Below are 13616 nucleotides of genomic sequence, written 5' to 3' on the forward strand. Positions count from 1 at the left end.
CGTTTTTTTAATATAAAGTTGAATATAACTCCAACACCGGGAAAAAACCGTTAACTTGTTGCACATCCTTCAAGCCTTGTCCTCCTAAGGAAGGTGTGTTGGGACCAGTATGCGTGTTCTGCTGTTGTGTAGGCTGTCTTTTAAAACTGTTCATAACCAAGGGAAGAAGTAAATATAGTCAGGTGTTGTAACTGCGCTGCTCTCCTGAGTTCCAATATAAAGACATACAAAAAAGTGTTTTAAGCAGTCCCAGTGTCAGTGGAGAGGTTTCTCTGGGTTTTGCTATCTAATGCTGCAATGAATCCTGTCTATCTGCTTATTTTCTAAGGGCAATGAATCCTGTCTATGCTTCTTTTCTAAGGACAAGAAGTGTTGGGGGTGTGCTGGGGAAGACGTGGGCCTACGAGAGATAAGTAACCACACTACCCTCAATGGGGCCAGTCTTACATTCCTTTAATGAGGACCAGCTTTCCCTCACCAAGGCGCAGAATTCATGTTTTATCTGTTGCCAGTCTATTATAATACCTACTGTTTAGCAACTGTGTACCAGGTATTTCAGAGTTTGGTCCTCAAAACCTCCTGGGTACCCCAGTCACTCAAATTTTAAAGTCCACACTCCAAACAGCCACTAAGCACTAAGTAACTTGTCTTTGTGTGGCGTGTACTTCAACATTGTAAGTGTGCCTATTCCTCTTTCCTGAATACTTTATTCTAATTTGTGATGTTTGTTGATTTTTTGTTTTATAAAATGTTCTTCGTAATTTTTTTTCATTTTTTTAAACCATTTAGAGTGTGTCTCTTTTGTGGTTTTCCTTCTGTTCTCTTAATGCATGTTAATATATACTCATTGGGTATATGATTCCCCCATTGAGAAGTGAAGATAGGTTAGTGTTCTGTGTATAATTGGGAAGCTCATTAAAAAAAAAAAAAAAATGAAAGCTTTTTAAAAATATGAATGGGAAAACTTTTTTACTTTCACCCCAAAATAGTACCTGGTGATAATGATAGAGGAACTATCAGTCTGGTCCAAGTTTGTTTTTGTAATTAAAGGTTAAAAATTTTCTGTAGTATCACCTTTCTGTAAAGATGAGGTATTTTTTAAAATGGCTCAAATGGCTATAGTTTGCAGACCTCCGCGTTGTATTTTTGGATGTGGGGGAAAAAGCACATTGTCAACATTGACTACTTTGATTATTATATCTAATACAGGCTTACACAATTGATATATATATCTAGTCATCACCTAGAATCCTCAGGACATGGACTAGTTTCAGTAGTCCTATTTAACAAAGCATTGATTTTTATATTTAATTTTCACTTAAGTTATTATGTCATGACTGATATTTCAAAATGTCTACTCACTGGAGAACACAGGCAGTAACCTCTGACACTGGCCACAGTAACTTCTTACTAGATAGGTCTTCTGAGGCAAGAAAAACAAAAGCAAAAATAAGCTATTGGGACTTCATCAAGATAAAAAGCTGCATAGCGAAGGAAACAAAACTAAAAGGCAATCTTCGGAATGGGAGAAGATATTTGCAAGTGACATACCTGATGGGGGGTAAGTATCCAAAATATATAAAGAACTTAAAAAACTGAACACTCAAAAGACAATCCAGTTAAAAAATGGGCAGAAGACATGAATAGACATTCTCCCAAAGAAGACTTACAGATGGCTAACAGACACATGAAAAAACGCTCAACCTCACTCATCATCCGGGAAATAGAAATCAAAACCACAATGAGATACCACCTCACATCTGTCAGAATAGCTAAAATTAGCAATACAGGAAACTACAGGTGTTGGTGAGGATGTAGAGAAAGGGGAACCCTCTTACACTGTTGGTGGGAATGCAAACTGGTGCAGCCACTCTGGATATAGTATGGAGGTTCCTCAAAAAGTTAAAAAATTGAACTACCCTAGGATCCAGCAATCACACTATTAGGTATTTACCCAAAGATACAGAAATACTGATTTGGAGAGAGACATGCACCCGATGTTTATAGCAGCAGCATCAACAATAGCCAAACTATGGAAAGACCCTGAGCATTCATCAACTGATGAATGGATAAAGAAGATGTGGTATATATAATGGAATATTACTCAACCATCAAAAAAAATGAAATCTTGCCATTAGCAACAATGTGTATAGAGCTAGAGGGTATTAACCTAAGTGAAATAAGTCAGTCAGAGGAAGACAAATACCATATGACTTCACTCACAGGTAGAATTTAAGAAACAAAACAGATGAACATAAGACAGAGACACAAACCAGGAAACAGTTAACTGTAGGAAACAGGTTGCTGCAGGTCGGGGATGGGCATTAAGGAGGGTACTTGTTCTGATGAGCACTGGGCGTTGTACGTAAGTGATGAATCACTAAATTCTCCAGAAACCAGTATTACACTGTATGTTAACCAACTGGAATTTAAATAAAAACTTAAAACCAATAAAATAAAATAAAAATATCTACTGATTTTAGTAATCAGTAATGGACCTCCGGAGTCTAGTTCATCATGAACGTTGGTTAAGTCTGAGCAATGATGAACTTTTGTGGGTAAAATCCCTAATATTTACTTGATCTTTATTGTCCTTGATTTCTCATCAAAAAGTACAATATGGCTCTTTTAAAAATAGCAGTCAAGAGTTACTTTTAGAAAGACCAAAAAATAAACTTCAGCTGTTGCCAATGACTCGCTTTTATCAGCAGTGTTCAATATTTCTTTTTTGACATTACCACTTGTCAACTTGTACCCAGACTGTTGCCTTGCCTGCGGTATTTGCTGTGCGGGAAGATCTCACTATCTATATGTAATCAGCACAAAATAACCACGTCATACTTTTCTGGAGAGATGGAGTCCTGGTTCAATGATATTTTGAGAGAGAGAGAGTCGCTTTCCCAAAGAACGGAGGAGTTTGGGCATGGTGAAGCTCTTGCAGGGGCCAGGGTGAGGGGGAAGTGTCCCCTGTGCCCTTGCAGCTTGCTCTGGCAAATGTGCTCTGGTTTTCTCTTGGTGGTCTAGCTTTGCTAGCCTTGGCTACTTCCTAAAAGACAACCAGTCAAAATTAGTTATTTTTGAGCCTGTATTTGCATGTGTTTTGTAAATAATAAGAGCATGTGTGACATATTTGAAAGCTTTAGAATAATTAGCTGTTCCAGTCTCTAGTTTTATTTTCTCAGAATTGTTGCATGGTGTGGGTCCCTTCACAATTCTTACTTTACTTAAGGACAGGTGGCACTATGATACAGTGGAAAGAGCACTTTTGGGGGTAAAAAAGGATTTAGTTTCACGTCCAAGGGTCCAAACTGTGCCTCCCTCAGCCCCCTCCCCAAGTATACTATGATTCTTGGATCACCGAACTTTCCCAAATCTCCCATTTCCTCATCCAAAGCTTCATCACATACCCTCGGCAGAGTCTCTGATGTTGTGCACCCTTCGGTGGCAGAGCTTCTCAACCTCAGAGCCACTGACACTGGGGAATGGGTAATACTGTGTCGTGGGGGTTGCCCTGTGCCTTGTATAATGTTCAACAGCATCCCTCCTCCACTAGGTGCCACTAGATGCCCCTGTTGTGACAACCCAAAATGACCCCTGCCCCTTGAGATCCACTCTAGGGAAAGTGACTGAACCTCAAAATCATACGGAAAGAGAAGGTTCGCAAGCGGGACGTAACCAGCCCTGAGTGTCCCCGCGCTCTGCCAGGTGCTCTTACTCGGGCTTCACAATCCTTTGAGGGGGTGGGTACTTCCCGGTTTTCAAGTGGAGAAATGGGGCAGAAGACAGTCCGGCCAAGTTGGAATGTTGATCGGAACTTACATCTGACTGACTGCAAAGCCTGTGTTTTCTCTGTGGCAGTAGAGCGAGAGAGGGTAGCACGCACTGGGGTGTATCAGCACTGTCAAAATACACTTGTATCATCCTTGGAAATGCTTCACGAGAGGATTCAGAATCTGTTTTTTGAAATTCTCTGTTGAATTCAACGATCTTACGATTTGCTGTTTTTTTTCCCACTAGGCTGTATATGGTTTTGTAAACTCATGCTTATATGAAACACCAGAACTTTTCTTTACCACACACAGACCCTTAATCCAGTATTTTCAACCCTGGTCAAGAGACAGAAAAGGAGAGGGGGCGGGGGATTAAGCAAAATATCAGTGTATCAAAAAGAGATGAGTATCGGTTCTGTTAGACAATTGCAATTGTTGATCATGCTTTTATTAGGCTTTGCAATTGTTCATTTAAAAACAAAACAAAAAACAAAAACCAAGCTTGCCTTTCCCTTAAACTCTGGCCTAGAAACAGTATTTGCAACACTGGCTGCAACTTACAATGTTTCAGGGGCTTAAAAAAAAAAAATACACCCACACGCAGAAGTTCTGATTTAATTGGTCTGGGATGGGACCTGGGCGTCAGGATTTCCCACGGTTCCCAGATGAGTGTAATGTGCAAGGTCAGGAACTCCTGAGCTGCTGACCGCTTGTGTAGCATCTGTGATAACTGATACTTCAGCCCGAAGAATTTGAAGTTTCATTTTCCCAGCATTGATACTGTGTTCTGTAAACTGATATGTGCTCATCCATTTACCTTTTTCTGCATGTAGCCTCTTCTCATGGGCTGTGGATGTTCAGTTCTCACTTATAGCTCCCCAACTTCCTTACACCTCCCCTGTCGCTTCGCACTAGGGGAATTTGGGGACTGACGTGAAATGGTTGCTGCGCTTTTCCATAGGTCTGTGTACATTACTTTACTGGCTTCTGTTTTCATCACTTGAAGTTTGAGTCATCTTGAGAATGAACCCCCGTGCCGGCAACTGAATGAATGGTAAGAGTTATTTGCTCCAGTGCTCTTCGGGGGCCCTTCCCTGCATCATCACCACCCCTCACCCCAACAACCTCTGCATATAGTTATATGCCTACTCCATCCATCCCAGAGATTTCCTACAAATGTGCTCCTTTTAGATACTTTGGTCTTTTATTACTAAAAATCAAACAAGCCAAGTAGAGAGAATCGGGAAACAATCCCCTCCATCCGCAGTCCTGGCTCGGGCTCAGTTGGGAATTGTGCTGGATAATAAATTAAGTGCTTGCATGGCTTCTAAGTCAAGCATACTGGAGTTTCCATTCTGGCTCCACTTTTTACAGTCAGCATGGCTTTGGCAGTGACCTGCCAATTTCCTCTGTAAGCCCAGTTTCTCCCTCTACAAAGTGGTTGTGAGGACAAAAGGAATTTAGACGCGTGAAGTGTTTGGTGATGGGGGCACAGAGCGGGCGCCCAGAAGGCTTGCCACACCAAGAGGAGGGAGTCACTTCCTCTTTGCTAGTTTTCTTCTCCAACATCAGCATATACTATTTACTCCTCAACTGCTATCACTGCACACACACAAACACAGCAATATTTTTAAATTTCCTCCCTTTCATGTTTTCTGTAAAAAGCATGGCTTTTTAAATAGACACAGGCACTCGAAGCATGCCTGTCTTCCTGCTCAGCGAATTAACCACTTGCTGTGGGGTTACCGGAAATTCAGCCCATTTATTATTGCTGGGTGCCCAGGACTACCTCTTTGCTAACCACTTCCAGATTTGGAATGTTTTAAAAGCCAGATGGTGCCAAAAAATGGCTCTTGGGAACCATGACTTCATAGTCCATAAGCAGAGAACAATATTTTCCCAATTCCCAAAAAGTGGTGACTGTCAGGATTTGTGAATTTTCCTGTTTACTAGCATAAAAAAACATCTAAAAAAGGAGTGTGCCTGCGTGGCTCAGTCAGTTAAGCATCTGGCTCTTGATCTCAGTTCAGGTCTTGATCTCACAGTCATGAGTTCAAGCCCCATAGAAGGGTCCACGCTGGGCATGGAGCCTACTTAAAACAAAACAAAAGAAAAACCTCTGAAAGAGTTACCTTAATAATATCCCTTTCCCTTAAAACAACAAATACCAGAGTAGCATTGTTTTTTTTTTAAGTACTCCTACCTTTTTATTTAGAAAAGTTAGTAAAATATTACAGTCATGGCAACACTCACCTCTCTCTTCCCCACATACCTTCTCAGAATAGGGACCTTGTCCTCCTCCCAAACCACAAGTCCAATGCCACACCCAAGAACCACTTGTTGGCTCAATAGCATTATCAGGACCACTTGTCCCCTAAATGTCCTTTACAGCTACTTTTTAGATCCAGGATGCAATCGAGGATTATACACTGCCTTTGGTTATCATAAGCAGCCCAACCCTTTTTTAAATGTGTAAAGTAAGTTTTGATTGAGAATGTTGGACATTTTACAGCAATACTATTCATAAATGTTTTGCCTAAGGAGAGCTTTACTGAGGAATTAGAAGCTAGTTCTTTATTAGTCAAATAATTAGACAGTACTTGTATTCACTTAGATCAACTGCAGCTTTATAAAAGCTTTGGGGGTGATCTTGTGATTAGGGTCATAACATTCTTCCATTAGTAGATAAGACACATCCAAGAGTAAACAGCCCTACTGCTTAACGGCTACCAAAGTCAGACCTAGACTAGCAGATCTCCACTTCACAGTCGTTGTGTTTCAGTGGGACACAGGCGTCCTGCACACAATTGGTCCCTACATTTTCCGCTCACGGCTGATGTGTCGCGGTCGTGAGCCCTGCGTCCTCAGGAGGAAGCCCTGCCTTCGCTGTACTAGTCAGGTCTCTCAGCTGTCAAGTGTGAGACACCCAACTTCAAGTACTTTGGTTCAAAGAGGGAATTTATAGGAAGAATGATTACATGTAATTAAAGAGCACTGCAAAACCAGTGTGGGAATAACCTGGGGCGACTGGGCTTCCAGAACGTCGGGACGGCATGAGCCCGGCACGCCTCTCCTCTGTCCTTGCTGATGTCTGCCCTGCCTCCTGGATGCACGCCTGCTTCCTGGGCTGGGTGTGAAGTCCCCCAGCAGACCGTGCTGACCCGCACCTGTGTCCAGGGGTCAGGGCGGGGGGGGCACTTGTGATGGGCGCCCTCCTGGGGCCCAAACTGTGCCCACAGGAGAGCTCTGTAAGAGCATCACCTTCCATTCAAGCCCTGGGCGACGTGGCAGGAGGAGCGCGTCTCAGGACGCTTGGCACAGCGAGCCACAGGGTCTGCCAGCTCCTAACCCGGGTTCCCTGGGCTCTCCGCAGCCCAGAGCATCACACAGCACCCTCGCGGGGCATGGAGGAAGGTGGGCAGGAGGTGATTCTTCCGTGCTTGGAGGGCAGCCTCAGGAGTCCAGCTCTCCCTGCCCGTCCAAAGTTGTGCGCAGTAAGGATGGGCTGGGATGCTGAGAGGGAAGCAGGCCGTTCTTATGCCTTTCCTGTCGCTGGGAATCATCAGGAATAACCCAGCAGTTCGCAGATCCCTTCTCTGAACTCGGCGCCCGTGGTTTGCCCCAGAAGGCTCACCTCCCCCGAGCCCTCAGAGTGCTCCTCTGTCACTTCAGCGCCTCTCCTCCCTGGTGTGCTGTGGGCTCCCAGTGAACGGCAGGGACAGGGACAGGCTGAGTCCCAGGGCTCTGACTTTGGCGTCATTCCTCAACATGGAGCCCGCATAGGGGGGAGGTGAGGAGAGCTGACGTCACCTGTGTGCGTGTTGCGTTTGAACTGTGCCGAGAGCCCGGGCAGAGAGCCCGTGAGCAGGGGGGTGCCGGTGCGGCACTCGGGGGGAGGCCTGAGCCGAAACAGACTGCCAGTTAGCGCGGAGGCCGTGCCCCAAGCTCTGGGTGTAGAAGCACAAATGGGCCATACATGGAGCCAGGGTGAAGGGTGGGTGGTTGGGGGGCCTTTGGGGGAATCAGGGCAGGGGGCGCACAGGGTCCCTGGGAGTCACTCCTTCTCCCCAGGGGAAGCCACAATCCTGTTCCAACATTTCCGCATCAACCCCTTCTCTGAGGGGAGGCTGATCACAGTCTCAGGGACCCTCTTCGACAAGCCCCGGCTTCCCCAGACAGCTACAGGAGGATAGCCTCAGACTGCTCTCCCTGGTTGCCCAAACTGGCCTGACCTCTCCTCCTACGAGGAAGTGAGGATTTATTAACTTCCGTAAGAAATGATGCACCCTGTCAGGAACATGATGATCTGTGTAGACTTCAGCCTGGAGTCGGTCCCAAGGGCCTGCAAGACCCCTCTGCAGACTTGTTTCCGGGGGCCAGTGGCAGCCCCCTGCCCCCTGCATGCCCTCTCCCTGCCCCCACGAGACAAACCAAAAGCAGGATTGGACACATGTGGATTTCTATTTCCGGCCCGGTATTCCAAAGAGATCTTTGTGTCATGAGACTTGACAGTGTCTGTAAGGGATGGAGTTTGAAATCCACTCTTGGCTAAAACTCTGGATCGCATGGGAAAGAGGGGAAAGTCAGTTCTTGGCTGCAGTTGAGATTCGGAAGGGTCCCAGGTAGGAAACAGGCGGAGGCAATGGGGCGAGACCTGGGTGACACCAGATAGACAGAAGGGAGGACCCAGGACGCCTGGGGGTTCTTTCTGGGCTCCATGACAGTGGCTGAAACAGGTGGTTCTGATTTCCAGGGCCAGTTTACTCAGTGGGACCAAGGACGTGCAGGCACTGGAAGTGATTTAGGGTTCTGGTTTACTGCTCCTTCTCCTAAGTTTACATGGGGGGGGGCGGTGTTCTGCAAACACCATGTCAATCGTTTCTTTACATCCATTCACTCCAACTGCTCTGCTCTCAGAAATCACCAGTGAACTTTCTGGGGCTAAGGCTAGTGACCTTTTGGGCCTCATCTCCTCTGGCAGCTCTGTAGCACTCACTGCTCTCCATGCCTCGCTCCTCTCTCATGGGTCGGGAGGCCAGAGGTCTGAAATCAAGTTGGTGGCAGGGTTCCCCTCTCACTGAGGGCTCTGGGGGGAGCATCCCTCTTTTCCTATCCCAGCTTCTGGTGGCTCCAAGTGTCCGTTGGCGTGTGACCTCATCTCTCTTTTTCATGTCACCTTCTCCCCATGGTCACCTTTCCCCCATGTTCTCTCCTTTGCCTCTCTTACAAGGACACTTGAGATGGCATTCAGGGCACACCCAAATAATCCAGGGTCATCTCCCCCTGTCATGATACTGAGGTTAATCACATCTGCAAAGACCCACTTCCCAGTAAGATCACATTCACGGGTTCTGGGGATGAGAACTTGCTAGGTCTGGGCAGCCATTGTTCAGCCCACTACTCTGCCCTACAGTGGACAAGAAGAAATAGTGCCTGTCTTTCTTGCAATGTTTTCCTGTGTTTCACCAGAGAGAAATCTCCCAGATAAAATGTGCTTGCTTTGTTGTTGGGTAGGAATATTAAGCCAGTAATTAAGATTTGTAAGCCTTTAGTAATACCTCTGATGATCAAAAAGAGGCATGGAGATGACATCTGTCTTCATGAGCGTCACCACAACAGGAGGCAGAAGAGAAAGGGAAGGCTAGAAAGTGTGTCTCAGAATGGGAGGGAGGGGCAGGCGTGATCTATCAAACTGGCCAAATTATTTCAGACTAGCGTCTGAACTATAGAATATTCTCTTTGGGATCTTGGAACTGAGGGTGGGGAGAGAAGAGGCCCAGGTTTAACCTGATCAGAAAGGGCAGGGGGTGGTATGAGGGGTGGAGGGTAGAGGCTGACCTCGGGGAGGGGTCTGGGCATGGTCAGGATTCAGGTAGGACAGAGTGGTTTCCAGGGTCTAGAATAATGATCCTGCCCCTGTCTTGAATCTCAGAGGCTGCCCGTCAAGCATCTAGGAGCTGTAGCCAGCCTCCCCCAAGCACCTGGAGTGGAGAAAAGACTGTGGTTCCTCTTTGATGGGCCCCTGCTTTCTACCAGAGCTTCCCAGGAAGGCAAACAAATTGTGCTCCAAGGCTTGGCCAAGTGGCGCTACTCTGGGTTGTCCCCAACAGAGGAGAGAAGACAGTGCCATCACTCAAATACCACTGGTGAGAGATGGGGATCCCAACTGGGCTTCACCACACATGGTGGGTCAACTCACACCAGAGTCTTCAGCTCGCCAAAGTCCAGTGGTAAGATTTGGAGAGGAGAAGGAAAGACCTGCTCAGGCGCTGAGCTGTCATAAGCCCCAGCTCAGCTTCCTGGAGCAGTCCAACCGAGGGTCGACTGGGCATCCCAACTAGCAATAAAATGGCACCTGCTTCCATCTTCTGTTGCTCCTTGTTGCATGTCTCCCCCTGGGCTCTCACCAGTAGAAGGGGTTATTGCCAGGGCATCATCAGTATTTCACATCCTATCCGGTCTCATCCTTCCCACCAGCTGCCCAGCCATTCTCCCCACTTGGTAGTCCATGATGCCTCATGCTGTCCTTTATGTACAAGGGAAAGAGGACAGATGGAGGAATCCGGAGACGTCGGTCCCAGACGTGGCTCTTGCCACCTTCTTGCTTATGATCCTGAACGAGTTACTCTCTGTTATGGACTGCGTGTTGGTGACACCCCCAAATCCATATGCTGAAGCTCTAACTGCCATGTGGGGGTGGTAGGAGGTGATGCCTTTGGGAGGTGATTAGCTTCAGATGGGGTCAGAGGTAAACAAACCCGCTGAACGGTCTTTAATCCAACATTTCCCAGACTTATTTTTGCAAGGCCCTGCGGGTAATGGCTGCACTTGTCCCTGCTCCTGCTGTGTTGGGCAGCGGGCAGGTGAGAAAGCAGGATTCTGGCTGCAGAGGTGGAGTGGGAAGGGGCAGAAGGAAGAGCTGGGTCAGAAAAAGGTCCGATGTTCTTCACTGCTTTGCCCCATTTTCTTCCAACAAGGCCAGACCAAGAGGAAGTAGCACCTGGAGGTATCTGGAACCCTGCTTGTCATGATTTATAAGATGGGTTTTGTTTAGAAGGCCGCTGACTTCATATAATGACATTATTTCCTCAAGGGATTAGTTAATGGAGGGAACACTGCCCTCAGCAAAACAGCATTAATGCAGAGCTCTCAATTTAAAATAGTACCAAGTAGGCAGGCTAGAACCCCGAGGATTAAACTCTAAATGTTATGGTCCAAAAATAAAGGATTAAAAATGAGTACTTCATTAAAATAGGGAGAGATCCGGTGTTTTAAAGGTTTACATAAAGTAGGGTGGGAAAGGGGGTCTGGCCAAGGTAGGTTGGTTGCTTAGGAGGCTCAAAGATTCAGAAACAGAAGGACAAAACCTGTGTGGGGAGCAAACTGCTCCCCCTTCCCTTTTTAGCAGCTGAGGATATTAAGGCTTAAGGGATTGAGTAATAATACACTCTGGCCCATCAGCAAGCTGGTAACAGAGCTGCGAGCAGGTCCTGCCGGTGCCTCTGGAGCCTGGATTCAGTAGGAAGGAGAAAACTCAGGATTTAAACCCATGTCAGGAAGAGGGGAAGGAAGGAGGGAGGAAGGGAGGAAGGGAAGGGGAAGGAAAAGGCAGGCAGAGAGGCATAGTTTGATAGCCTGAAGCAGTGGGAATCAACTGTCTAGCTTTCAGAGACGTGCAGAGGATTGTTTGTGTACCCAGCCCCCTCCTCTTCAGGGGACAGCAGGGCCTTTGCATCACCATGGCTCTAAGAGAGCAGCCATTTCTAAAGGAACCAGTCCTTTACTTTCTAAAGGAACCAGCCCTTACTTGGTTTGAGCCAAGGTAAGCACTGACCCAAGATACATCAGCAAGTCCCTTTGCCAGGGATTTGAGACTTGGAACCCAAGAGAACTTGAAGTCAGTCTCTCTGTGGAATTAAAGCTACAAATTAAACCCAGAGACTATTGTGGCCATGTTTCCTGCAACGTGGACAGAACTGGTCTGCAGAGAAAGAGAGAACAGACAGTACCATGGGGACGAGGATAGAAGGTCAGTCCTGATGGGGTTTTTAAGTCCTCGGTCATCATTTTTCCCAGGATTCTATGAATCAATACATTTCTCATTTTGCCTAAGCTTGGATTGCCCAGCAGGTAACCAGGAGTCTTCACTGATGTGAGGGTTTCCCACCGGTGTCAGCTGGAGGTACTGAGGCCTGGGTTCCTGCGTGGCTGGGTCAGAAAAATCATGGGGAACAAGCAGGCAACTTAACCAGAAAGCAGAGCAGCAACTGCCCTGGAGCTGCCGAAAACACAGAAACCTGTGGAATGCCCCTCATGGTGGGGGGCGGAGGGGGGCTCCTAGAAAGAGCTCAGTGAGGATCCAACATTCCTGGCAAGGGCGGAACAGGGAATAAGGCCACGGGGGCCTTGGGGTGTGTGGGACAAGAAGACTCTGAGAAGAGAAAGGGAAATAGCGGCAGGCTCGCCCCTGATATTTGAGGGGCCAGGGCAAGAGTACAAATGGAGGTTCAGTCTTTAAAATTAAATATCAAGGGGCGCCTGGGTGGCACAGCGGTTAAGCGTCTGCCTTTGGCTCAGGGTGTGATCCCGGCGTTATGGGATCGAGCCCCACATTAGGCTCCTCCGCTGGAAACCTGCTTCTTCTTCTCCCACTCCCCCTGCTTGTGTTCCCTCTCTTGCTGGCTGTCTCTATCTCTGTCGAATAAATAAATAAAATCTTTTTTAAAAAATTAAATATCAAGTTAACAGAGTGTTCAGTAAAATGTTAACAGATGGTGAGTGTTCTCTCCTCCTACCTTGGCCACTCAGAAGGCCCCAGAAGGCCAGGAGGAATGTAGAATTTTTGGAGTCCTCATAGTTCCATGGTGACGTGGCAATGCAGGGAGGGCAGCCGCTGGTTCCCAGCCCCCAGCTCACCCTCTTGCTCCCTCCACCCTTAGCTTCTTCCTGCACCATGAGGGACATATACGGGCACCCCCTGTCAGGATGTCCACTGTGTGTCTGCACCCCAGCAAATACCCGCCCTCTTTGCTGCCCTGCTGGCCTGGGACTGCGTGGTCTCTCCAGGGACGGACAAATCACAGAGGACACGGCGTGGCTCTGGACATGGATTCAGGGCCGTCTGGACTTGAGATTTCCAGGTCCCAGGACCTGCAGCATGGTCCAGAAGCAGGACACGTGTCCTCAGTCCTGTAGACTCTTTGCCCTCTGGGGACGTGGGGATGGCCAAGACAGTACCCCTCTTGCCCTTCTGAGAAAGCTACTGCTCATGGGCTGACCACCAAAGGTGAGTGGGAACTAGAAAGTACTGGACTGCGGGGTCAAGAGACTTCCTGTGTTTGCAGTCATGGACTCTGCACCGTACTGTCCTCATTTGCAAAATGATGGCTTTGAATTAAGGGTAGAGATTGATAGCCCAGTGACCAGAGCCAAACTAAGGTTTGAAGTTTGAAGAGTTGGGCTTGTGTGACTTTGTGCAAAAACCCCATAATCTCTCTGAGGACCAGTTTTCTCATCTATAAAGCAGGGATGCACCTTCCTTCGGCTGCTTCAAGGTGAAATGATGCCCCTGAAGAGATTGGCATAGCAAGTGCGCTGTAACTGGCAGCTGCCTGTTATTCTTTCTCTCCCACTGTCGGGATCTCTGAGAGGGCCGATAGCTTCAGAATGGCTGCTCTAGGACCACGCTTGGAAAGGAGAGGGCAATTGGCCTTCTGATTTTATTCCCAGACGCTGCTTTTCTCTACTCAGTCCAAATTATTGGTAGTTAGGACTGTGGGCTCTGGCTTTTCTTGTGCCATTTATTTAACAGACAGCCATCGGCCAGTCATCTAACCTCCTAGAGCC

The sequence above is a fragment of the Ursus arctos genome, unplaced genomic scaffold (genome assembly GCF_023065955.2).
Source record: "Ursus arctos isolate Adak ecotype North America unplaced genomic scaffold, UrsArc2.0 scaffold_10, whole genome shotgun sequence".
Classification (NCBI taxonomy): domain Eukaryota; kingdom Metazoa; phylum Chordata; class Mammalia; order Carnivora; family Ursidae; genus Ursus; species Ursus arctos.